The sequence below is a fragment of the Pseudophryne corroboree genome, chromosome 5 (assembly GCF_028390025.1).
Source record: "Pseudophryne corroboree isolate aPseCor3 chromosome 5, aPseCor3.hap2, whole genome shotgun sequence".
Taxonomy (NCBI): domain Eukaryota; kingdom Metazoa; phylum Chordata; class Amphibia; order Anura; family Myobatrachidae; genus Pseudophryne; species Pseudophryne corroboree.
This window is the reverse complement of record NC_086448.1, coordinates 608,331,357-608,355,856: the sequence shown is the minus strand read 5'-3', so window position 1 is coordinate 608,355,856 and position 24,500 is coordinate 608,331,357. Positions and strand designations below refer to the sequence as shown.

The window sequence follows — 24,500 nt, the reverse complement described above, 5'->3', positions numbered from 1 at the left end:
GCCCTGACCACATCAAGTAACTCGGAATCCTCCAAGTCAGTAGTAGCCACAGGCACCACAATAGGTTGGTTTATATGAAAGGATGAAACCACTTTCGTCAGAAATTGTGGGCGGGTCCGCAATTCTGCTCTATCCGCATGGAAAACCAGATAGGGGCTTTTATGTGACAAAGCCGCCAATTCTGACACACGCCGAGCCGAAGCCAAAGCTAGTAGCATGACCACCTTCCACGTGAGATATTTCAATTCCACCGTTTTGAGTGGTTCAAACCAGTGTGATTTCAGGAAACTCAACACCACGTTAAGATCCCAAGGTGCCACTGGAGGCACAAAAGGGGGTTGAATATGCAGCACTCCCTTTACAAACGTCTGAACTTCAGGTAGAGAAGCCAGTTCTTTTTGAAAGAAAATGGATAGGGCCGAAATCTGGACTTTAATGGAACCCAATTTTAGGCCCAAAGTCACTCCCGACTGTAGGAAGTGAAGGAAATGGCCCAGCTGGAATTCCTCCGTAGGGACATTCCTGGCCTCACACCAAGCAACATATTTTCGCCATATACGGTGATAATGTTGAGCCGTCACGTCCTTCCTAGCCTTTATCAGCGTAGGAATGACCTCATCCGGAATGCCTTTTTCTGCTAGGATCCGGCGTTCAACCGCCATGCCGTCAAACGCAGCCACGGTAAGTCTTGGAACAGACAGGGCCCCTGCTGCAACAAGTCCTGTCTTAGAGGCAGAGGCCACGGGTCCTCTGTGAGCATTTCTTGCAGATCTGGATACCAAGTCCTTCTTGGCCAATCCGGAACAATGAGTATTGTTCTCACTCCTCTTTTTCTTATGATTTTCAGCACCTTGGGTATGAGAGGAAGAGGAGGAAATACATAGACCGACTGGAACACCCACAGTGTCACCAGTGCGTCCACAGCTATCGCCTGAGGGTCTCTTGACCTGGCGCAATACCTCTGTAGCTTTTTGTTGAGGCGGGATGCCATCATGTCCACCTGTGGCAGTTCCCACCGACTTGCAATCTGCGTGAAGACTTCTTGATGAAGTCCCCACTCTCCAGGGTGGAGGTCGTGCCTGCTGAGGAAGTCTGCTTCCCAGTTGTCCACACCCGGGATGAACACTGCTGACAGTGCGCTTACGTGATTCTCCGTCCAGCGAAGAATTCTGGTGGCTTCCACCATCGCCACCCTGCTCCTTGTGCCGCCTTGTCGGTTTACATGAGCCACAGCGGTGATGTTGTCTGACTGAATCAGAACCGGTTGGTCGCGAAGCAGGGTCTCCGCTTGACGTAGGGCGTTGTATATGGCCCTTAGTTCCAGGATGTTGATGTGAAGGCAAGTCTCCTGACTTGACCACAGACCTTGGAAATTTCTTCCCTGTGTGACTGCCCCCCACCCTCGGAGGCTTGCATCCGTGGTCACCAGGACCCAGTCCTGAATGCCGAATCTGCGGCCCTCGAGAAGGTGAGCACTCTGCAGCCACCACAGGAGAGACACCCTGGCCCTGGGGGATAGGGTGATTAACCGATGCATCTGAAGATGTGATCCGGACCATTTGTCCAGTAAGTCCCATTGAAAGGTCCTCGCATGGAACCTGCCGAAGGGAATGGCCTCGTATGATGCCACCATCTTTCCCAGGACTCGAGTGCAGTGATGCACCGACACCTGTTTTGGTTTTAATAGGTTTCTGACTAGTGTCATGAGTTCCTGAGCCTTCTCCATCGGGAGATAAACCCTTTTCTGGTCTGTGTCCAGAATCATGCCCAGGAAAGGCAGACGAGTTGTAGGAATCAACTGCGACTTTGGAATATTTAGAATCCAGCCGTGTTGTCGTAACACTTCCAGAGAACGTGCTACGCTGATCAGCAACTGCTCTCTTGACCTCGCTTTTATGAGGAGATCGTCCAAGTATGGGATAATTGTGACCCCTTGATTCCGCAGGAGTACCATCATTTCCGCCATTACCTTGGTAAATATTCTCGGTGCCGTGGAGAGACCAAACGGCAACGTCTGAAATTGGTAATGACAATCCTGTACCACAAATCTGAGGTACGCCTGATGAGGTGGATAAATGGGGACATGAAGGTATGCATCCTTTATGTCCAGAGACACCATAAAATCCCCCCTTCCAGGCTTGCGATGACCACTCTGAGCGATTCCATCTTGAACTTGAAACTTTTCAGGTATATGTTCAGGGATTTTAAATTCAATATGGGTCTGACCGAACCGTCCGGTTTCGGTACTACAAACATGGTCGAATAATAACCCCTTCCTTGTTGAAGGAGGGGAACCTTGACCACCACCTGTTGAAGATACAATTTGTGAATTGCAGTTAACACTATTTCCCTCTCGAGGGGGGAAGCTGGCAGGGCCGATTTGAGGTATCGGTGAGGGGGCATCTCTTCGAATTCCAGCCTGTATCCCTGAGACGCAATATCTATTGCCCAGGGATCCAACTGGGAGTGAACCCACTTGTGGCTGAAATTTCGGAGACGCGCACCCACCGGGCCTAGCTCCGCCTGTGGAGCCCCAGCGTCATGCGGTGGATTTTGTGGAAGCCGGGGAGGACTTCTGTTCCTGGGAACTAGCTGTGTTGTGCAGCTTCTTTCCTCTGCCCCTGGCAAGAAAGGACGCACCTCGGACTTTCTTGCTTTTCTGTGATCGAAAGGACTGCATTTGGTAATACGGTGCTTTCTTAGGTTGTGAGGAAACATATGGCAAAAAATTTGACTTTCCAGCAGTAGCTGTGGAGACCAGGTCCGAGAGGCCCTCCCCAAACAATTCCTCACCCTTGTAAGGTAAAACCTCCATGTGCCTTTTTGAGTCGGCATCACCTGTCCCAATGCTATGTCGATTTCTGCCAGAAGGGTCCTGTGGACTACAGGACCCTTCTGGCAGAAATCGACATAGCATTTATTCTAGAACCCAGTAGACTAATGTCTCTTTGAGCATCTCCCATATATAGGACAGCATCTTTTATATGCCCCAGGGTCATTAATATAGTATCCTTGTCGAAGGTATCAAGTTCCTCAGACAGGGTGTCCGTCCATGCTGCTACAGCACTACACACCCAGGCCGACGCGATCGCTGGTCTCAGTAAGGTACCTGAATGTGTATAAATGGACTTCAGGGTACCCTCTTGCTTTCTATCCGCAGCATCTTTGAGGGTAGCCGTATCCTGAGACGGCAGGGCTACCCTCTTGGATAAGCGTGTTAAAGCTTTGTCGACCCTAGGGGAGGATTCCCAGCGTAACCTGTCCGTTGGCTGGAAAGGATATGCCATAAGAATCCGTTTGGAAATCTGCAGTTTTTTATCTGGAGATTCCCAAGCCTTTTCACATAACTCATTTAGCTCGTGTGAAGGGGGAAAGGTCACCACCTGCCTCTTTTCCCCATACATATGAACCCTCTTGTCAGGGACTGGGGTTTCCTCTGTGATGTGCAACACATCCTTAATTGCTATAATCATATAACGGATGGATTTAGCCAATTTTGGCTGTAACTTTGCATCATCGTAATCGACACTGGAATCAGAATCCATGTCGGTATCGGTGTCAACAATTTGGGACAGTGGGCGCTTCTGAGACCCTGACGGCCTCTGCGACATAGGATCAGGCACGGGCTGAGACCCTGACTGTCCTAAGGCTTCAGCTTTTTCCAACCTTTTATGCAAGGAATTAACATTATCATTTAAAACCTTCCACATATCCATCCAATCAGGTGTCGGCGCCGTCGGCGGAGACACCACATTCATTTGCTCCCGCTCTGTTTCCACATAGCCTTCCTCGTCAAACATGTCGACACAAGCGTACCGACACACCACACACACAGGGAATGCTCTTTTTGAAGACAGTTCCCCCACAAGGCCCTTTGGAGAGACAGAGAGACACACACCCCAGCGCTATATAACCCAGGAATAACACAGTAACTTAATGTTAACCCAGTAGCCGCTGTTTATATTGATTTTTGCGCCTAATTATGTGCCCCCCCCCCCTCTCTTTTTACCCTCTTCTACCGTGTATCTGCAGGGGAGAGCCTGGGGAGCTTCCTCTCAGCGGAGCTGTGGAGAAAAAATGGCGCTGGTGAGTGCTAAGGAAGAAGCCCCGCCCCCTCAGCGGCAGGCTTCTGTCCCGCTTCAATGTACAATTTTTGGCGGGGGCTCATACATATATACAATGCCCAACTGTATATATGCTAAACTTTTGCCAAAGAGGTCCCAATTGCTGCCCAGGGCGCCCCCCTCCCCCTGCACCCTTACAATGACCGGAGTATGTGAGGTGTGTGGGAGCAATGGCGCACAGCTGCAGTGCTGTGCGCTACCTCAGTGAAAACTGGAGGCTTCTTCCGCCGATTTCGAAGTCTTCTTGCTTCTCATGCTCACCCGACTTCTGTCTTCCGGCTCTGCGAGGAGGACGGCGGCGCGGCTCTGGGATCGGACGACGAGGGTGAGATCCTGTGTACGATCCCTCTGGAGCTAATGGTGTCCAGTAGCCTAAGAAGCAGGACCTATCTTCAGAGAGTAGGGCTGCTTCTCTCCCCTCTGTCCCACGATGCAGGGAGTCTGTTGCCAGCAGAGCTCCCTGAAAATAAAAAACCTAACAAAATACTTTCTTACAGCAAGCTCAGGAGAGCTCACTGAACAGCACCCAGCTTGTCCGGGCACAGATTCAAACTGAGGTCTGGAGGAGGGACATAGAGGGAGGAGCCAGAGCACACCAGAATATAAATTCTTTCTTAAAGTGCCCATGTCTCCTGTGGAGCCCGTCTATTCCAATGGTCCTTACGGAGTCCCCAGCATCCACTAGGACGTTAGAGAAATGGGTTTTTACATTTTTTTTAGTACATCCCAGCCAAAGACTCAATATGTAAAGTGATAGTTTATGTTACTATACTGATGGGTTCCTTCAGACCATACTTGCCTACTTTTGAAAACTAGTTTCAAGGAGATTTGCGCCATTAAGAAGGGCAAGTTATGCTCCACCCAAAGGGTATGTCTATCTCCACCAATGGGCGTATATATTGCCACTGAGGGGTGTATCCTGCAGTGGCAGGTGAGAACTAAAGTATTAAGCACAGCATGCAGCCAGAGAGAGTTATACCGCTTTCACATCGCTAACCCAGTAAGGAACCGGCTTTTGAACACGCTTCCGACCCGGGTCTGACTAAGATTGGAGTTTAGTGTAAGATGGGATGTTGCCCATAGCAACCAATCAGATTCCATGTATTATGTTCTAGAAGGTGCTAGAACCGCCGCCATTTTTATTATTACAGTCCATGCATGAGCATTGTCGCATCACCAGGGCCGGTTCTAGCCCTTGTGGCGCCCCGGGTGGAAAATAGGGGGCGTGGCTTCATACAGGGGCGTGGTCAGTTATGCCCCCTGTACAGTATCGCCGCTTACCAAAAAATTTTTTTACTTACTATCCCCGCTCCTGATTCCCGACCACTGCAGACCTCCGCCGGCGCCGCTCCTCGGATCAGCATAGATAGACACTAGAGGTCATTTATGACCCCTAGCGTCTGTGCCAGTCCCACAATGCTGTGCGCTGCGCCATGACGTCATCGCGCACCGCACAGCAAAGGTCCTATCCACGAAGGGAAACTAGATGGGTAGCATCTAGCTCCCTTCACAGCGGGGGGCACTGCCAAACAGTAGCGGATCTTGCCATGGTGCGGCACCCTCCGGATGGCGCCGGCGCCCTCCGGAAGGCAGCGCCCTGGGCAAAAGTCCTGCTTGCCCGTGGCAAGATCCGCTATTGCGCATCACCAACCCGTGCTGAATAAGGCCCTTTAACATTAAAGAATCAAAATATTAATAACAGGTTTAGCATTACAAACCTAATATAGTGAAAAACGCATGTCATTGCCTCCCTGCTATACTTTTATTCCCCAAGGACAGTAATGCTAAAATCTGTTAATAATATTTAGATTATTTAATGTTATTGCTATTAAGTATATATTTATTTTTATTTTTTTCAGGTCGGGGTTGAACAAATGAAAGGTGAATAATATAACAAATAAGACAACCCCACTTACATTATTTTAGGCCACCTTGGGGGTGCAGTGGATGCTGCTGCAGCTGCCCAGCTTAGTTACTGTGTTGCCGTGGATTCTCTCTCTTGGTAGAGGGATCCCCTAATTTATGGAGAGTTGGCGTGGGTGCACTATAGTAAATATTGAGCTATAATAAATAATGACATACAATGGAAATGGTGAGTACAAACAATGAGCTCTCACCCGTAGGAGCCCTGGGCTGTATGTATCCTCATAGTGTGGTGGGGAGTCAGGACTTGTTGGAGGGAGAAAATCGCGGGCCGTGGAGGGGGTGGGGCCTGTGTGAGGGGCGGGGCCTCGGCTGTGGGACGGCTGCTGCTGATGAGCCTGTTCAAGGATAATATGTTTCCCTTTTCTGTGAGGAGGGAGGAAGGAAGACGCGGCCAGGGGAATTTGGAATGAAGGGCATTGACAGTGTTGTCCTGCAACAGCTGGTATTTGCGGAGCGCCTCTCCAACAGGGCGCGTTCCTGCGTTGCTAAGCCTCCCACACACCTCAGACCTCTCACATTGCACACCCTGGACCGTAATTTACCTGTGACAGGATCCAGTCTTTGCCTGCAGCTCCTGTACTGCAGCACTGAGGCCGGCTGCAGTGAAGACACTGAAGAGCCTCCGCTCGGACTGCCTCTGCAGGACAGCCACCGCTAAACACAACAACAGCAATGACGTCTCCCGTGCAGGACCCCGCCCCCAGCATTTCAGGACTAGCACATGCGCAGTACAGATTTTTACATACGGACCCTAAAAACCGGGATGCAAACCAAGGTTTGCAGGGTAGTGGGAGGCTCAATTAAAAATCGTGAGCCTCCCGCTAAATGCAAGCCTGCTTCAGACCCAGCTTACCTACTCTACTGCAAATGCGCAGCCCCTGGGTCGCATATGTTCATATTTAGGCAGCTGTAGAGGGATCTGAAAAAAATTTGCAAAAAGGTAACCTATATACTGCACTGGCTAACACCATGGGGTAAATTTACTAAGATTGGAGTTCAATGTAAGATGGGATGTTGCCCATAGCAACCAGATTCCATGTATTATGTTCTAGAAGGTGCTAGATAAATGAGAAGCAGAATCTGATTGGTTGCTATGAGCAACATCTCATCTTAAATAGAACTCCCATCTTAGTAAATTTACCCTCATGTGTTCTTAGCTTCTGTGTATCAGCTCTGAAAAGCAAAGATTTCCAGAGCTTGGTAAATCGCTCATTTTCACAGTCCCTATAGAAAGTTATGTGACCAAAAATAGAAGGACCACTGCAGATATATTGTATATATACCAGGCTGGCCAACCTGTGGCTCTCCAGCTGTTGTAAAACTACAAGTCCCATCATGCCTTGCCACAGTTTTGCTATTAGGGGATGCTAAAACTGTGGCAGGGCATGCTGGAATGTGTAGTTTCACAACATCTGGAAAGCCACAGGTTGGCCAGGTCTGGTATATACTGTATTGATGGGAGGTATGTTCCTTTTCCACTGCTTGTACACTTGTCCCTATTCAACCAGGAGAATAGTTAAAGGCTTACACATATGCAGTGTGAGGAATGAGCAGACCAGAGCTTCAAATTATCAATGTGGAGCGGAAACAGGATTTTTCAGGGAGAGGATCCAAATTACTTAAATATCAGCGCTTTCACATTCTGTATAGCTGCAAATAATCAGCTACACTGAATGTGTTTTAGTGCAAAGAAAAAGTACAAATTGATAAATACATTACTTGTTGCTTCTACGCAACTTGGAATTAATTGAATGCATATCTAACATCTGTTCTGTTTATACCCACCAGGGTGCTGAAATCCCTTTGATATATGGAAGAATAGACCATTGTCTGTAAATTACATTGGAGTCCTAAAACCAAATATACCATAAGCCTGTAGGTCAAGAACTTTTAAACAGATAAAATAACTCCAAGGTGACTTCTGATTTCCTTGGATTTACTGTATAGATAGATTAAACGTCATGAGACATATATTTTCCTAGTGAATACTGAATTTACCCATAATAATTAAGTACATCAAAACACTTTCAAGAATATTAAATTAGCCACAGGGTGTGCCCTGCAGATAATCACAGCACCTGCTCGATCTAGTTAGTGGGGATCCACCTGTTGTGGCAGGCCAAAGTACTTTTTTTGTGTGGGGGGGGGGGATCTAATTGCAGGATACAGTATGTGGCCCCTTACACAAAAAGAGTATTTTCAGCACTGAACAGGGGACTCCATCATCCAGAGGGGGGCACGATCAGTTTGATAGCTTCCCCCGTAGCCCCCTCCCCACACTGCACAGGACACCGTGAAGATGGCCGCTGCACCATTTTCATGGTGATTCCAGAGCGCCGCCGACATCGGAGCGGGACTCCGGAGGAGTAGTATTTTGAAAATGGGTGCAGCATGTGCGGTGGGCGCCCCCTCTGGACTCAGGGGCCCGTGTGCACCGCACACACTGCACCCATTATAGATACGCCAGTGCCTACCACAGTTTTAGCATTCCCTGATAGCAGAACTGTGGCAGGGCATGCTGGGACTTGTAGTTTCACAACAGCTGGAGAGCCACAGGTTGGCCAGGCCTGGGCTAGCCTTTCGCTCCGAGCACACAGCAATAGGCCATGTTCACCCATGACCCTGTCGCTGGTTCACCAGTTGTCCTTCCTTGGACCACTTTTGGTAGGTACTAACCACTGTATACTGGGAACAACCCACAAGACCTGCCGTTTAGGAGATGATCTAACTCAGTTGTCTAGCCATCACACAACTTGTCCCTTGTCAAAGTCACTTGGATCCTTACATTTGCCCATTTGTCCTGCTTCCAACACACACACACACACACACACACACACACACACACACACACACACACACACACACACTATATATATATATATATATATATATATATATATATATATATAATTGAATCAGTAGTGCGTGGTAAGGACTGAGGTGTGGCAGGGGATAGAGTAGGGACAGAGGTGGAACAGAGAAGAGAGGTGGGACAGACAATAGAGGAGGGACAGAGGATGGGGTGGTGTAGGATGGAGGTGGGAATGGGCATCCAAAGTAGGAGTAATTCAATTTCAAGTTGGATGCCAAAGGTGGATGAGTCAAATGATAGTATTGCAAATAAATATAAACAGAATGGCACTTCAAACTTATTATTTGCATAAACAAGACGGTTTATTTGCAATATTCAGTAGCGTTCCGGACCCTTGGCTTGAGAAAGGACCTGAGGCTTTGAAATGTTGAATATAGCTAATAAACCATTGTGATTATGCAAATTACATGTTTGGAGAGAGAGATTTTATATACAATTAATTTTAATTGCTCACCAAAATAAATCATTAGTTTTACACAAACACACATATATAATAACTGCTGTCTTACATTATATATATATATATATATATGTAAACAATATGAGTAAAGCGCCACATGTGGGGGAAAACAACACCTGAAATTAAATATACTTATATGTAAAAAACACTCCCTTATGAGTAATAGGGTGTCAGCCGTCCCCTAAACAGTTTTACAGCATTGGTGAGATGCTGTATAAGATTAGATAAGTATGGGTAGATAGGGGTGATGGCGACCAGCTGGTGTTTTTATATACCACAATACTTAGCGGACTAGTATCATAAATAGAGGACTGGATTAAGGAAAAAACTCCTTTTTATGTAAAAGAGAAATAACAATTTATTTTATCAATAAAAAAAAAATATATATATATTTTACACTTGCTTTTCTAAAAGATACATATAAAACCGATTCCTCTACAGCAGTGGTTCTCAAACTCGGTCCTCAGGACCCCACACAGTGCATGTTTTGCAGGTAACCCAGCAAGTGCACAGGTGTATTAATTACTCACTGACACATTTTAAAAGGTCCACAGGTGGAGCTAATTATTTCACTTGTGATTCTGTGAGGAGACCTGCAAAACATGCACTGTGTGGGGTCCTGAGGACCGAGTTTGAGAACCTGTGCTCTACAGATATAAAAAATGTATTAAAACGGATTATATAGTAAAAAGCAATTGTATAGAATATTTTAAGACATAAAATGGAAAGAGATAAAAATGTTTTTTTTTTAAATTTTTGTAGTTAGTAAAAAGCAGCTTAACTTAGGGTGGAAGGTCATACAGGAGATCCCAATATATATATTTATTCCATTTCATTAGAATTAATTAAAAAAAATGCTGCTGTCTTACTTTTTCCTCTTCGCATTCAGCATTACAGGGTATCACAATATACAAACACTGCATTGACTGCTGAAAGCTCCAATCCTGACATCATCCTCCATGTGCCTGCCTCCTCTCCCTGTCCTTCCCTGCAGCACGCGCTGCAGCCAGTCAGTTTCATTATACTGAGGGTCTGCACAAGCATTCACTTCATATCCTATGTTCTCATCATTAGACAGCCACCGGCGCCAACAGCCCAGTACTGCACTGCTGTGAATCACTGCAGCGCTACAGATTGGTGATCAAGATCTGATCTGTGGCGGGGGGCCCTGGGGAACCTGCCCCTTAAGCCCCGACCTTAACTCAGCCCTTCCTACTAGCACGCTTACAGTATTTGCTAGGTTTCTCTGACAAAGATTATTGTGTGAGGCAGACTCTGCACATATTTATTAATATTTCTCTAACGTCCTAGTGGATGCTGGGGACTCCGAAAGGACCATGGGGGAATAGCGGCTCCGCAGGAGACTGGGCACAAAGTAAAAGCTTTAGGACTAGCTGGTGTGCACTGGCTCCTCCCCCTATGACCCTCCTCCAAGCCTCAGTTAAGATTTTGTGCCCGAACGAGAAGGGTGCAATCTAGGTGGCTCTCCTGAGCTGCTTAGAGTAAAAGTTTAAATAGGTTTTTTTATTTTCAGTGAGACCTGCTGGCAACAGGCTCACTGCATCGAGGGACTAAGGGGAGAAGAAGCAAACTCACCTGCGTGCAGAGTGGATTGGGCTTCTTAGGCTACTGGACATTAGCTCCAGAGGGACGATCACAGGCCCAGCCATGGATGGGTCCCGGAGCCGCGCCGCCGGCCCCCTTACAGAGCCAGAAGAGTGAAGAGGTCCGGAAAATCGGCGGCAGAAGACGTCCTGTCTTCAATAAGGTAGCGCACAGCACCGCAGCTGTGCGCCATTGCTCTCAGCACACTTCACACTCCGGTCACTGAGGGTGCAGGGCGCTGGGGGGGGGGCGCCCTGGGACGCAATGAAAATACCTTAAATGGCTAAAAATACATCACATATAGCTCCTGGGCTATATGGATGTATTTAACCCCTGCCAGTTTTCCACAAAAAAGCGGGAGAAAGGCCGCCGAAAAAGGGGCGGAGCCTATCTCCTCAGCACACAAGCGCCATTTTTTCCTCACAGCTCCGTTGGAGGAAGGCTCCCTGACTCTCCCCTGCAGTCCTGCACTACAGAAACAGGGTAAAACAAGAGAGGGGGGGCACTAAATTGGCATATTAATATATACAGCAGCTATATTAGGGAAAAACACTTATATAAGGTTATCCCTGTATATATATATATATATAGCGCTCTGGTGTGTGCTGGCAAACTCTCCCTCTGTCTCCCCAAAGGGCTAGTGGGGTCCTGTCCTCTATCAGAGCATTCCCTGTGTGTGTGCTGTGTGTCGGTACGCTGTGTCGACATGTATGAGGAGGAAAATGGTGTGGAGGCGGAGCAATTGCCTGTGTTAGTGATGTCACCCCCTTAGGGAGTCGACACCTGACTGGATGGTCTTATGGAAAGAATTACGTGATAGTGTCGGCACTTTACAAAAGACTGTTGACGACATGAGACAGCCGGCAAATCAGTTAATACCTGTACAGGCGTCTCAAACACCGTCAGGGGCTATAAAACGCCCGTTACCTCAGGTCGATACAGACACTGACACGGACACTGACTCCAGTGTCGACGGTGAGGAAACAAACGTATTTTCCAGTAGGGCCACACGTTACATGATCACGGCAATGAAGGAGGTTTTGAACATTTCTGATACTACAAGTACCACAAAAAAGGGTATTATGTGGGGTGTGAAAAAACTACCCGTAGTTTTTCCTGAATCAGATGAATTAAATGAGGTGTGTGATGAAGCGTGGGTTTCCCCCGATAAAAAACTGCTAATTTCTAAAAAATTATTGGCATTATACCCTTTCCCGCCAGAGGTTAGGGCGCGTTGGGAAACACCCCCTAGCGTAGATAAGGCGCTCACACGCTTATCAAAACAAGTGGCGTTACCGTCTCCTGATACGGCCGCCCTCAAGGAACCAGCTGATAGGAAGCTGGAAAATATCCTTAAAAGTATATACACACATACTGGTATTATACTGCGACCAGCAATCGCCTCAGCCTGGATGTGCAGTGCTGGGGTGGCTTGGTCGGATTCCCTGACTGAAAATATTGATACCCTGGACAGGGACAATATATTATTGACTATAGAGCATTTAAAGGATGCATTTCTATATATGCGAGATGCACAGAGGGATATTTGCACTCTGGCATCAAGAGTAAGTGCGATGTCCATTTCTGCCAGAAGAGGATTATGGACACGACAGTGGTCAGGGGATGCGGATTCCAAACGGCATATGGAAGTATTGCCGTATAAAGGGGAGGAGTTATTTGGGGTCGGTCTATCGGACCTGGTGGCCACGGCAACGGCTGGAAAATCCACCTTTTTACCCCAAGTCACCTCGCAGCAGAAAAAGATACCGTCTTTTCAGGCTCAGTCCTTTCGTCCCCATAAGGGCAAGCGGGCAAAAGGCCACTCATATCTGCCCCGGGGCAGAGGAAGGGGAAAAAGACTGCAGCAAACAGCCTCTTCCCACGAACAGAAGCCCTCCCCCGCTTCTGCCAAGTCCTCAGCATGACGCTGGGGCCTTACAAGCGGACTCAGGCACGGTGGGGGCCCGTCTCAAGAATTTCAGCGCGCAGTGGGCTCACTCGCAAGTGGACCCCTGGATCCTGCAGGTAGTATCTCAGGGGTACAAATTGGAATTCGAGACGTCTCCCCCTCGCCGGTTCCTGAAGTCTGCTTTACCAACGTCTCCCCCCGACAGGGAGGCGGTATTGGAAGCCATTCACAAGCTGTATTCCCAGCAGGTGATAATCAAGGTACCCCTCCTACAACAGGGAAAGGGGTATTATTCCACGCTGTGTGTGGTACCGAAGCCGGACGGCTCGGTGAGACCCATTTTAAATCTGAAATCCTTGAACACTTACATAAAAAGGTTCAAGTTCAAGATGGAGTCACTCAGAGCAGTGATAGCGAACCTGGAAGAAGGGGACTATATGGTGTCTCTGGACATCAAGGATGCTTACCTCCATGTCCCAATTTGCCCTTCTCACCAAGGGTACCTCAGGTTTGTGGTACAGAACTGTCACTATCAGTTTCAGACGCTGCCGTTTGGATTGTCCACGGCACCCCGGGTCTTTACCAAGGTAATGGCCGAAATGATGATTCTTCTTCGAAGAAAAGGCGTCTTAATTATCCCTTACTTGGACGATCTCCTGATAAGGGCAAGGTCCAGAGAACAGTTAGAGGTCGGAGTAGCACTATCTCAAGTAGTACTACGACAGCACGGATGGATTCTAAATATTCCAAAATCGCAGCTGATTCCGACGACACGTCTGCTGTTCCTAGGGATGATTCTGGACACAGTACAGAAAAAGGTGTTTCTCCCGGAAAAGAAAGCCAAGGAGTTATCCGACCTAGTCAGGAACCTCCTAAGACCAGGCCAAGTGTCAGTACATCAATGCACAAGGGTCCTGGGAAAGATGGTGGCTTCTTACGAAGCGATTCCATTCGGCAGATTCCACGCAAGAACTTTTCAGTGGGATCTGCTGGACAAATGGTCCGGATCGCATCTTCAAATGCATCAGCGGATAACCCTGTCTCCAAGGACAAGGGTGTCTCTCCTGTGGTGGTTACAGAGTGCTCATCTCCTAGAGGGCCGCAGATTCGGCATTCAGGATTGGGTCCTGGTGACCACGGATGCCAGCCTGAGAGGCTGGGGAGCAGTCACACAGGGAAGAAATTTCCAGGGCTTGTGGTCAAGCATGGAAACGTCACTTCACATAAATATCCTGGAACTAAGGGCCATTTACAATGCCCTAAGTCAGGCAAGACCTCTGCTTCAGGGTCAGCCGGTGTTGATCCAGTCGGACAACATCACGGCAGTCGCCCACGTAAACAGACAGGGCGGCACAAGAAGCAGGAGGGCAATGATGGAAGTGGCAAGGATTCTTCGCTGGGCGGAGAATCATGTGATAGCACTGTCAGCAGTGTTCATTCCGGGAGTGGACAACTGGGAAGCAGACTTCCTCAGCAGACACGATCTTCACCCGGGGGAGTGGGGACTTCACCCAGAAGTCTTCCACATGATTGTGAACCGTTGGGAAAAACCAAAGGTGGACATGATGGCGTCCCGCCTCAACAAAAAACTGGACAGATATTGCGCCAGGTCAAGGGACCCTCAGGCAATAGCTGTGGACGCTCTGGTAACACCGTGGGTTTACCAGTCAGTGTATGTGTTCCCTCCTCTTCCTCTCATACCAAAAGTACTGAGAATCATAAGAAGGAGAGGAGTAAAGACTATACTCGTGGCTCCGGATTGGCCAAGAAGGACTTGGTACCCGGAAATTCAAGAGATGCTCACGGAAGACCCGTGGCCTCTACCTCTAAGAAAGGACCTGCTCCAGCAGGGACCATGTCTGTTCCAAGACTTACCGCGGCTGCGTTTGACGGCATGGTGGTTGAACGCCGGATCCTGAAGGAAAAAGGCATTCCGGATGAAGTCATCCCTACCCTGATCAAAGCCAGGAAGGATGTAACCATACAACATTATCACCGTATTTGGCGTAAATATGTTGCGTGGTGCGAGGCCAGGAAGGCCCCTACAGAGGAATTTCAACTGGGTCGTTTCCTGCATTTCCTGCAAACAGGACTGTCTATGGGCCTCAAATTAGGGTCCATTAAGGTTCAAATTTCGGCCCTGTCAATATTCTTCCAAAAAGAACTGGCTTCTGTTCCTGAAGTTCAGACGTTTGTCAAGGGAGTACTGCATATACAGCCTCCTTTTGTGCCTCCAGTGGCACCTTGGGATCTCAATGTAGTTTTGGGATTCCTAAAATCACATTGGTTTGAACCACTCACCACTGTGGACTTAAAATATCTCACATGGAAAATGGTAATGCTGTTAGCCCTGGCTTCAGCCAGGCGTGTCTCAGAATTGGCGGCTTTATCCTATAAAAGCCCTTACCTAATTTTTCATACGGACAGGGCAGAATTGAGGACTCGTCCTCAATTTCTTCCTAAGGTGGTTTCAGCATTTCACTTAAACCAGCCTATTGTGGTGCCTGCGGCTACTAGGGACTTGGAGGATTCCAAGTTGCTGGACGTAGTCAGGGCCCTGAAAATATATGTTTCCAGGACGGCTGGAGTCAGAAAATCTGATTCGCTGTTTATCCTGTATGCACCCAACAAGCTGGGTGCTCCTGCTTCTAAAGCAGACGATTGCTCGTTGGATTTGTAGTACAATTCAGCTTGCACATTCTGTGGCAGGCCTGCCACAGCCAAAATCTGTAAAAGCCCATTCCACACGGAAAGTGGGCTCATCTTGGGCGGCTGCCCGAGGGGTCTCGGCTTTACAACTTTGCCGAGCAGCTACTTGGTCAGGGGCAAACACGTTTGCTAAATTCTACAAATTTGATACCCTGGCTGAGGAGGACCTGGAGTTCTCTCATTCGGTGCTGCAGAGTCATCCGCACTCTCCCGCCCGTTTGGGAGCTTTGGTATAATCCCCATGGTCCTTTCGGAGTCCCCAGCATCCACTAGGACGTTAGAGAAAATAAGAATTTACTTACCGATAATTCTATTTCTCATAGTCCGTAGTGGATGCTGGGCGCCCATCCCAAGTGCGGATTGTCTGCATTACTTGTACATAGTTATTGTTACAAAAATCGGGTTATTGTTGTTGTGAGCCATCTTTTCAGAGGCTCCTCTGTTATCATGCTGTTAACTGGGTTCAGATCACAAGTTGTACGGTGTGATTGGTGTGGCTGGTATGAGTCTTACCCGGGATTCAAAATCCTTCCTTATTGTGTACGCTCGTCCGGGCACAGTATCCTAACTGAGGCTTGGAGGAGGGTCATAGGGGGAGGAGCCAGTGCACACCAGCTAGTCCTAAAGCTTTTACTTTGTGCCCAGTCTCCTGCGGAGCCGCTATTCCCCTATGGTCCTTTCGGAGTCCCCAGCATCCACTACGGACTATGAGAAATAGAATTATCGGTAAGTAAATTCTTATTTATTTTGCAGGAAATCCCAAAAAACAGCAATTTTGGGAGTAAACCCTCATCTAATTTAAGCATACCCAGGATGCAAACAAGAAGGAACCACAGTAGATACGTATCTCTGATATCTGAATGAGTCCTCAATTTCTGACCGCAAAAGCAAGGTCCATAGGATTCTATGGGGGCTACTAAACTGTTGGAATGTGAAGATGGAGTCAGGCCATAGTAGCCTATGAGCTACTGTAGCATATATTTTACTGGGTCCCTTCCAGATCTAAACACATGCACCAGATAGCTCTATCACTTTGCTTCTACCCATTTTTGTGGGACATGGCTTTGTGGTTCTGCAGATCCTAGTCAGTACACTGAATGCCATACTTGGGTTAATGCCTGCAGACCTAATACTGTGTCTGTTTCTTCCCCAATTTGGCTTTCTACAATAAGCACTTTAGAGTTGAATTACATGCCATCCTATAGATTACTTTATATTATTCATTCAGTTCTAAGGAGAATGTACCCAAAATCTCCTGATTATTCATTATATAGTATGTCGGCTTATTAGGCTCATCAATATCTTCTAGTTTTTAGTCCTGTATTGTTTTCAAAATATCTATTTTGTTGCGGGTATTAAATACTATTTTTATACAGAATTGTGAAACTTTATATAAAATGTATACTTTTTATATACGAGTCTGGTATAACCTTTGTTTATATATTTGCATATTCACAGCACTTTAGGATACTTTTTTCTTCTTTTTCCTTATTATTTAAAGGTTAGGGTTTCCCTATGCCCTTTATTTATTAAACAATATTGTGGGTACCCACAAATATTAAAGATCCCTTGTACAGTATTTAACATGCAGGGACAACAGCAGATATCTTCTATATTTGCCGCAGTCCCTGTATTTCTGAATGCAAAGCAGCCCGCTTTGCAGTTGTTCCGTAATGCAAATAATTCTGGAGCTTGGCCACAGTAGCTGACGCCATCTGAAGATGATGTTCGCCTACAATAGCGTATGGGCTACTGAATTGGGGATTTCTCTGGATCCCTCTCTGGCGGTATCCGTTCACATGGTCGACCATGTTATGGTCGACAGTCATTAGGTCGACCACTATTGGTCGACATTGACATGGTCGACATGGACACATGGTCGACACATGAAAATGGTCGACACATGAAAGGTCGACACATGAAAAGGTAGACATGAGTTTTTCACTTTTTTCTTCTGGGGAACTTTTCCATACTTTACGATCCACGTGGACTACGATTGGAACGGTAATCTGTGCCGAGCGAAGCGGTAGCGGAGCGAAGGCACCATGCCCGAAGCATGGCGAGCGAAGCGAGCCATGCGAGGGGACGCGGTGCACTAATTGGGTTTCCCAGTCACTTTACGCAAAAAACGACACAAAAAAAGTTAAAAAACTCATGTCGACCTTTTCATGTGTTGACCTTTCATGTGTCGAACATGTGTCCATGTCGACCATGTCAATGTCGACCAATAGTGGTCGACCTAATGACTGTCGACCATAACATGGTCGACCATTCATACCGGAACCCTCTCTGGTACCTCCCATTGATGCATGCACCAGTCGATGACCATGCATGCGCAATACACGCTCAGGTGCCAAACCAGGTAATAATGATCGCGTAATCTATCACCCGCTTCCAGCTGTTCGCCAGGATGGGCTTTTATCAAAGCCAATCTCCTGGCAAGAGCTTAATAATAAATGTGAGTAAAAATTTACATTTTCCAATTGTGAACTGAGTGCAAAATATTTATCACATCTACATTCAAAGTACAGATTGTGATAAATATTCCCCTTACTGAGTTAAGTTGGAGAGGTAGGATTTCTGCATGTGGGTACCAGTGATTTATCTACAACTGCGGGAAGTGTGAAGACACCTTTTTTTATGTGTTAGAAAATGAATTTGAGCAGGTAGTGTCTTCATTGTCTTTTTAAGTTGTCCTCAGAAGTTATGCATGATCAATTAAAGTTATGCATGGTGTTTTAAATAATTGACCCTTTATCACTGGGAAGACTCGTTAAGAACTCACAAATACCTACAAGCCACAGGCTCTTACATTTACCCCAATGTCTGAAACATGGGGACACATAAAGAGATTGGAGTTATGAAGACAGGAAGAACATTTTTAAAGGAAATTGGTGACCTACCTGCTGCGGTGCAGAACAATACAATAAAATAATCTACAAATGCATGGGACAGACGGGATCCGGTCTGAAGATCGACAGTGTCTAGGTCGACAATGTTTAGGTCGACCACTATAGGTCGACAGTCACTAGGTCGACATGGATGGAAGGTCGACAGGGTTTCTAGGTCGACATGTGCTAGGTCGACAGGTCTAAAGGTCGACATGAGTTTTTCACATTTTTTTTCTTTTTTTGCATTTTTTCATACTTAACGATCCACGTGGACTACGATTGGAACTGTAAAGTGTGCCGAGCGAAACGGTAGTGGAGCGAAGGCACCATGCGAGGGGACGCGGTGCACTAATTTGGGATCCCGGTCACTCTACGAAGAAAACGACACAAAAAAAAAATCCTCATGTCGACCTTTAGATCTGTCGACCTAGCACATGTCGACCTAGAAACCCTGTCGACCTTCCATCCATGTCGACCTAGTGACTGTCGACCTATAGTGGTCGACCTAAACATGGTCGACCTAGACACTGTTGATTTGATGAACCACACCCGGACAGACGTGGTTATTGCATGCTTACCAACTCTCCCTGAATGTCAGGGAGACTGAAATAATAGAAATCTACCTGACTCCCTAAAAAGTCTAGCAATCTCCTTGGTTGTGCTATACTCACATTATGTAACTGTTATGTGCTTGGGGGAAAAAAAAAAATACAAATTACACAATCGTATATACATATATATATATTTACTTAATGAATACGTAGCGTGTATGTATGTATATATATATATATATATATATATATATATATATACTTTATTTTATGAATATGTAGTGTGTATATATATATTTTTTTTATTTAATGAATATTTAGTATGTATATATATATATATATATATATATATATATATATATATATATATATATATATATAGTATGAATATGTAGGCAGGCGTGGAATGTAGGTTAAAACACAGTCATTAACTGAAACGGAAACAACTGTGTGAGAAACAGCCAAACTCTGCTACAAATGTGAGGTTGTGGAAGAAAGTTCATGTCACAAGTCATACACAGTGGCAAGACTGAGCACAGAAACATGACATAGGGTAGTTATACTGCATCAGCAAGGTATCTCACAGACAAAGGGGTATTTTCAACAGGAGTCGGATCCATTCCGACATGCAGTTGTCGGAATGGATCCGACAACCCCTATTCAATCCTGTCAGGCCGCTGCTGTCAGCGACTGCGGATGCGCTGACAGCAGCGGCCAGGGGAGCAGAGAGCGGCGGCCGTGAGTGGGAGGTGCTGGCTGCAGGGACATATGTGGAGCCGCAGGCGGAGCTGGCAGCAGGAAGAGAGGTGCTGTGGTGGCGGGGGGAGCATTGATCGGCAGCCAGTGGGAGGTACTGGCAGCGGGGTAACATTTTTGTGGTGGCGGGGGGAGGCGCTGCAGGGAGAGAGGTGCCTGACCGGGAGACGGCCAGGCACCTCTCTCTCTGCAACGCCTCCCCCCGCCACCGCAGACATGCTACTTTCGCCAGCCGCCAATCAATGCTCCCCCCGCCGCCGCAGCACCACTAGTCTCCTCATCTCAATCCAACTTTTTTTAAAGTCGGATTGAGATTGTCGGAAACGGGGCTAAAACCTGTCGGGTCTGGCCCTGCTTCCGACTTGTCGGAATAAACCTGACGGTTTCCCGACTTGTCGGAATAAACGGGGCACTAATGAATAGGTCGGAACCTCTTCCGACCTAAAACTGTTGGAAGCTGCAGTTATTGAATATACCCCAAAGACTTTAAAGCAGATTGGGGTTTCAAGATGTGCTGTTTAAGCTCTTTTGAAGAAACACAAAGAAATGGGCAACATTGAGGACCGTAGACGCAATGATTGGCCAAGGAAATTTCGTGCATCAAATGAAAGACACATTATGCTTACTTAAACAGAGTAAAGGCACTCAAAAACAACCCTAGGTTATTGCAGACCAATCTCTATGGTACTCTTTCAAAAAAATTAGTGCTAGCCAGCCCCCTTAAGCTCAGTAATGAAAAATAATAAATACAGCCAGAGAGCACAAAAGTGACAGGTAATAGTAAAATCTAATATGACAACATATTAATACAATTTATAAAAGAAGACATATACAGTATAAATACATCTCAGGCCACTGTGAAAACTTACATAAACATAAAGTTCAATAGTATTCAGTGAACTATGTAACGTATCTACTTCCAGGACAAAATATGTTGTAAAAAGTAACAATGTCCTGGGAAAGAGATACAGAACTGTTTGTTGCAAAGTGGTTTAGCCACTGTATCAGCTATAGCTAATACTAAACAAATATAAACACATGAGATACAAATGCAAAAATTGAGAACGGAAGATCTCATGTGGTACAGCACTCACCACACCTAATGTAAGTGTTCACAGCATATGCATAACACGGGATCAGTATGAATTACAGACAGTCGGGACGCTGGCTGTCAGTATACAGACAATGACATCCCGGCCATCAGTATGCCAGCTGCGAGGCGAGTGCAGAAAGTCCCCTTGCGTGTTCGCTGCACTCGCTGAGGGCTTGGTGTCGTGGACACCCATGAGTGGGAATAGCCCGCGAGCCAGGATTCAGGCTGGCTGCATTGTCAGCAGTTGGGATGCCGACATCGGTATCCTATCCTCCAGTATCCCAACTGCTGGCAATTTAACTGCATCCCCATAACACGGTTCTAAAAAAAACCACTCTTAAAGAATGAAACATGGACTGTAGCCAAGTGCAAGTAAAGTTGGAGTATTATAGACCAGTGTCCTTTTTATACCTGTCTGCAGTACAGATTGTCCAAATCCCTCCAAATATATTCAGTTGTTATTTATTTTTTGGGTCTTCTGGCAGCATCTTTAAATCCAACATATGCTGATGAAAACAGAGCAAGTCTTAAGGCCCATACACACTAGAAGATATTTTCCATAGATATGAGCGATAACGACGTTTGTGAATGATCAAATCGTTCTAGTGTGTACACAGCAAACGATGAATTATGTGCACACCTGTGATCTTTTGAAGCAGGTTGTCAGTCATCCATGCATGCAGCTCAATCCCCTCAATCCCAGCAGAGCAGGTTGTTCCTCATTAAGATCGTTTGAAAAAAAGCTCAGTGTGTACAATCTCGTTTGTCAAGGTATTCAAGGGAAATTGCTCATCTTCCACATTGCTCATCTTTCAAGTCTTCTAGTGTGCATGGGCCTTAAGTTCTCCAAATATGGGGATTCAGATGGCGTATATCCCTGTTACTCCCATTCTCCAAATATGGGGATTCAGATGGTGTATATTCCCGTTACTCCTGTTCTCCAAATATGGGGATTCAGATGGTGTATATTCCCGTTACTCCCGTTCTCCAAATATGGGGATTCAGATGGTGTATATTCCCATTACTCCCGTTCTCCAAATATGGGGATTCAGATGGTGTATATTCCCGTTACTCAAGCTCTTATATATGCTGTGTTTATAAACGTATTTATATCTCTGTGTAAGATTAAGCTCACTTGTCGGCTCGCCAGCCATGTGTACGCTCCTTTCCTGAGCTGTCCATAATGAACCAGCAATAATGTGGATCCTGGTGAAAGCAGAGCAGCAATGCAATGTATCCAGCTGCTCACCCATTGAGATCACTCCCAGTTCAATGATCCCGGTGCGGCAGTGCGGCGACACTAGTCCATCCTGCTGGTCACCTATAGGGATTGCTTCCAGCTCGGCAGCTAGCCATGGTAATTTGCTGGAAATGATCAGTCTCAAAGGTGCAATGGCCTGGGTCATTACTGACGCGTTTCTCAACCTGCAACACTGGTCGTTTCTTCAGATAAAAGCAGTATAGTGAAATCCTGTCCTGCCCATGTATTAAAAGGCCAGGGATAATTAGATAATTTATGTCTGCTGAAATGTGAAGCGCCTAGCTGGTTGTAATGACTGGAGTTAGGCTGTATGTCAATATGCCTAAAGACGGACAGAGCATAGCAAGCAATACAAATCAAGCGTGTTCACAGTATAAAAATAAAGATACGTCTATAGATATAAAAAATATATGTAATATAAGAAATGATGCTCTGCCGCGCCAGGACCCACATCATTGCTGGTTCATTATGGACTGCTCGGGGAAGGAGCGCACACACCATAGCATGGCTGGCCAGCTGACAGGTGATTTTAATCTTACACAGAGAAATAAATACTTTATGTTTATGAACACAATATATATGAGAGTTTGAGTCATTGGGATATATTCCATCTGAATCCCTATATTTGGAGAACTTAGACTTGCTCTGTTTTCATCAGCATATATTGGATTTAAAGATGCTGCTGGAAGACCCAATAAATAAATAACAACAAAACAATTGAATATATTTGGAGGGATTTGGACAATCTGTACCGCTGATGGATACAAAGAGGACACTGGTCTATAATACTCCCAAGTTTATTACACTTGGCTACAGGGGTGTAGTATGTTGTGCCAGCAGTCGGGCTCCCGGCGGCCAGCATACCAGTGCCGGAATCCCAACCGCCGGCATACCGACAGCTGGTCGAGCGCAAATGAGCCCCTTGCAGGCATGGTGGCGCGCAATCACGCTATCTATTCTCCCTGCAGGGGGGGGGGGTCGTGGACCCCCAAGAGGGAGAAAAGCTGTCGGTATACTGGCGGTCGGGATTCTGGCGCCGTTATGCTGGTCGTCGGGAGCCCGGTCGCCAGCAAACTGAAGACCACCTGGCTACGGGTGTATTATGTTATCCCGGCGGCCAGCATACCGGCGCCGGAATCCCAACCAACGGCATACCGACAGCTGGGTGAGCGCAAATGAGCCCCTTGCAGGCTCGCTGCGCTCGCCACGCTGCGGGCACAGTGGCGCGCTATGTGCGCCATGCTATCTCTTTAAGAGAGGTTCTTTAGTTCCGTGTTATGCATATGCTGTGGACACTTACATATACAGTAGGTGTGGTGAGTGCTATACCACATGAGATCTTCGGATCTCATTTTTTGCATTGATATCTCATGTGTTTATATTTGTTTAATATTAACCATCGCTGATACAGTGGCTAAACCACTTACAATAAATAATTCTGCATCCCTCTTTCCCAGGACATTGTTACTTTTACAACATATTTTGTCCTGGAAGTAGATACATTAAGTAGTTCACTGAATATTATTGAACTTTATATAAGTTTTCACAGTGGCCTGAGGTGTATTTATACTGTATATGTCTTTTATAAATTGTACCAATATGTTGTCACATTAAATTTTACTATTACCTTACCTGTCACTTTTGTGCTCTATGGCTGTATTTTTTATTTTTATCTTGCTTACTTCCCTTCAAAATCGAAAGTTGTCCAGCTATACCATCAGCTCAGAACTGGCAGAAACCAGTGGGACATAGGCAAACCCATGTACTGTTCGGAAGGAGTCTGGCCAGAAGTGGTCTTCATGGAAGAATTGCGGCCAAAAAGTCATACCTTGAATGTGGAAACAAGGCCAAGTGACTCAACTATGCATGAAAACAGGTTCAGTATGTTTGACCGGCAGATGGGATGTCGGCGGTTACAGTACCAACGCCAGCATCCCAATGTTTGAAATCCCGACAGGTGAGAGAGAAGTATGTTATCCCCTCTCCCCTAAACTGTTGCGCAGAACAGAGGTGAGGAGCAGTTAGCCTTTTATTATATAGGATTTAAATGTGGTCTTCAGTTCCATTTCCTTGCATTGGTTATAAGGCACAGTGATCCCTAAGGGTACATGGATTTTCAAAATAGGTGTCTCATGGCTACTTGTATTGAACCACGTGCGAATAGAGCACAATACATGAACGGAAATGTGTCAGTGTCTTTTCGTCAACAAGTAGACACTGTAACCGTGCTTGGGCGGAGCAGTATATGTCTAATTTAACACCACGTTCATAGGTGTTGCTTTCTCAATCTTCATGAAATGCTTTTTGAAAAAGTAGGAAAATATGGGTTGTTGTTAACATAAA

General features: G+C 46.3%; 1 protein-coding gene across 1 annotated transcript in view; it reads left to right on the top strand.

Moving 5' to 3' along the window:
- Positions 1 to 24,500, top strand: part of RAB31 (RAB31, member RAS oncogene family) — a 123,361-nt gene that overhangs the window by 63,603 nt on the left and 35,258 nt on the right. The gene's annotated exons all lie outside the window — the stretch shown is intronic.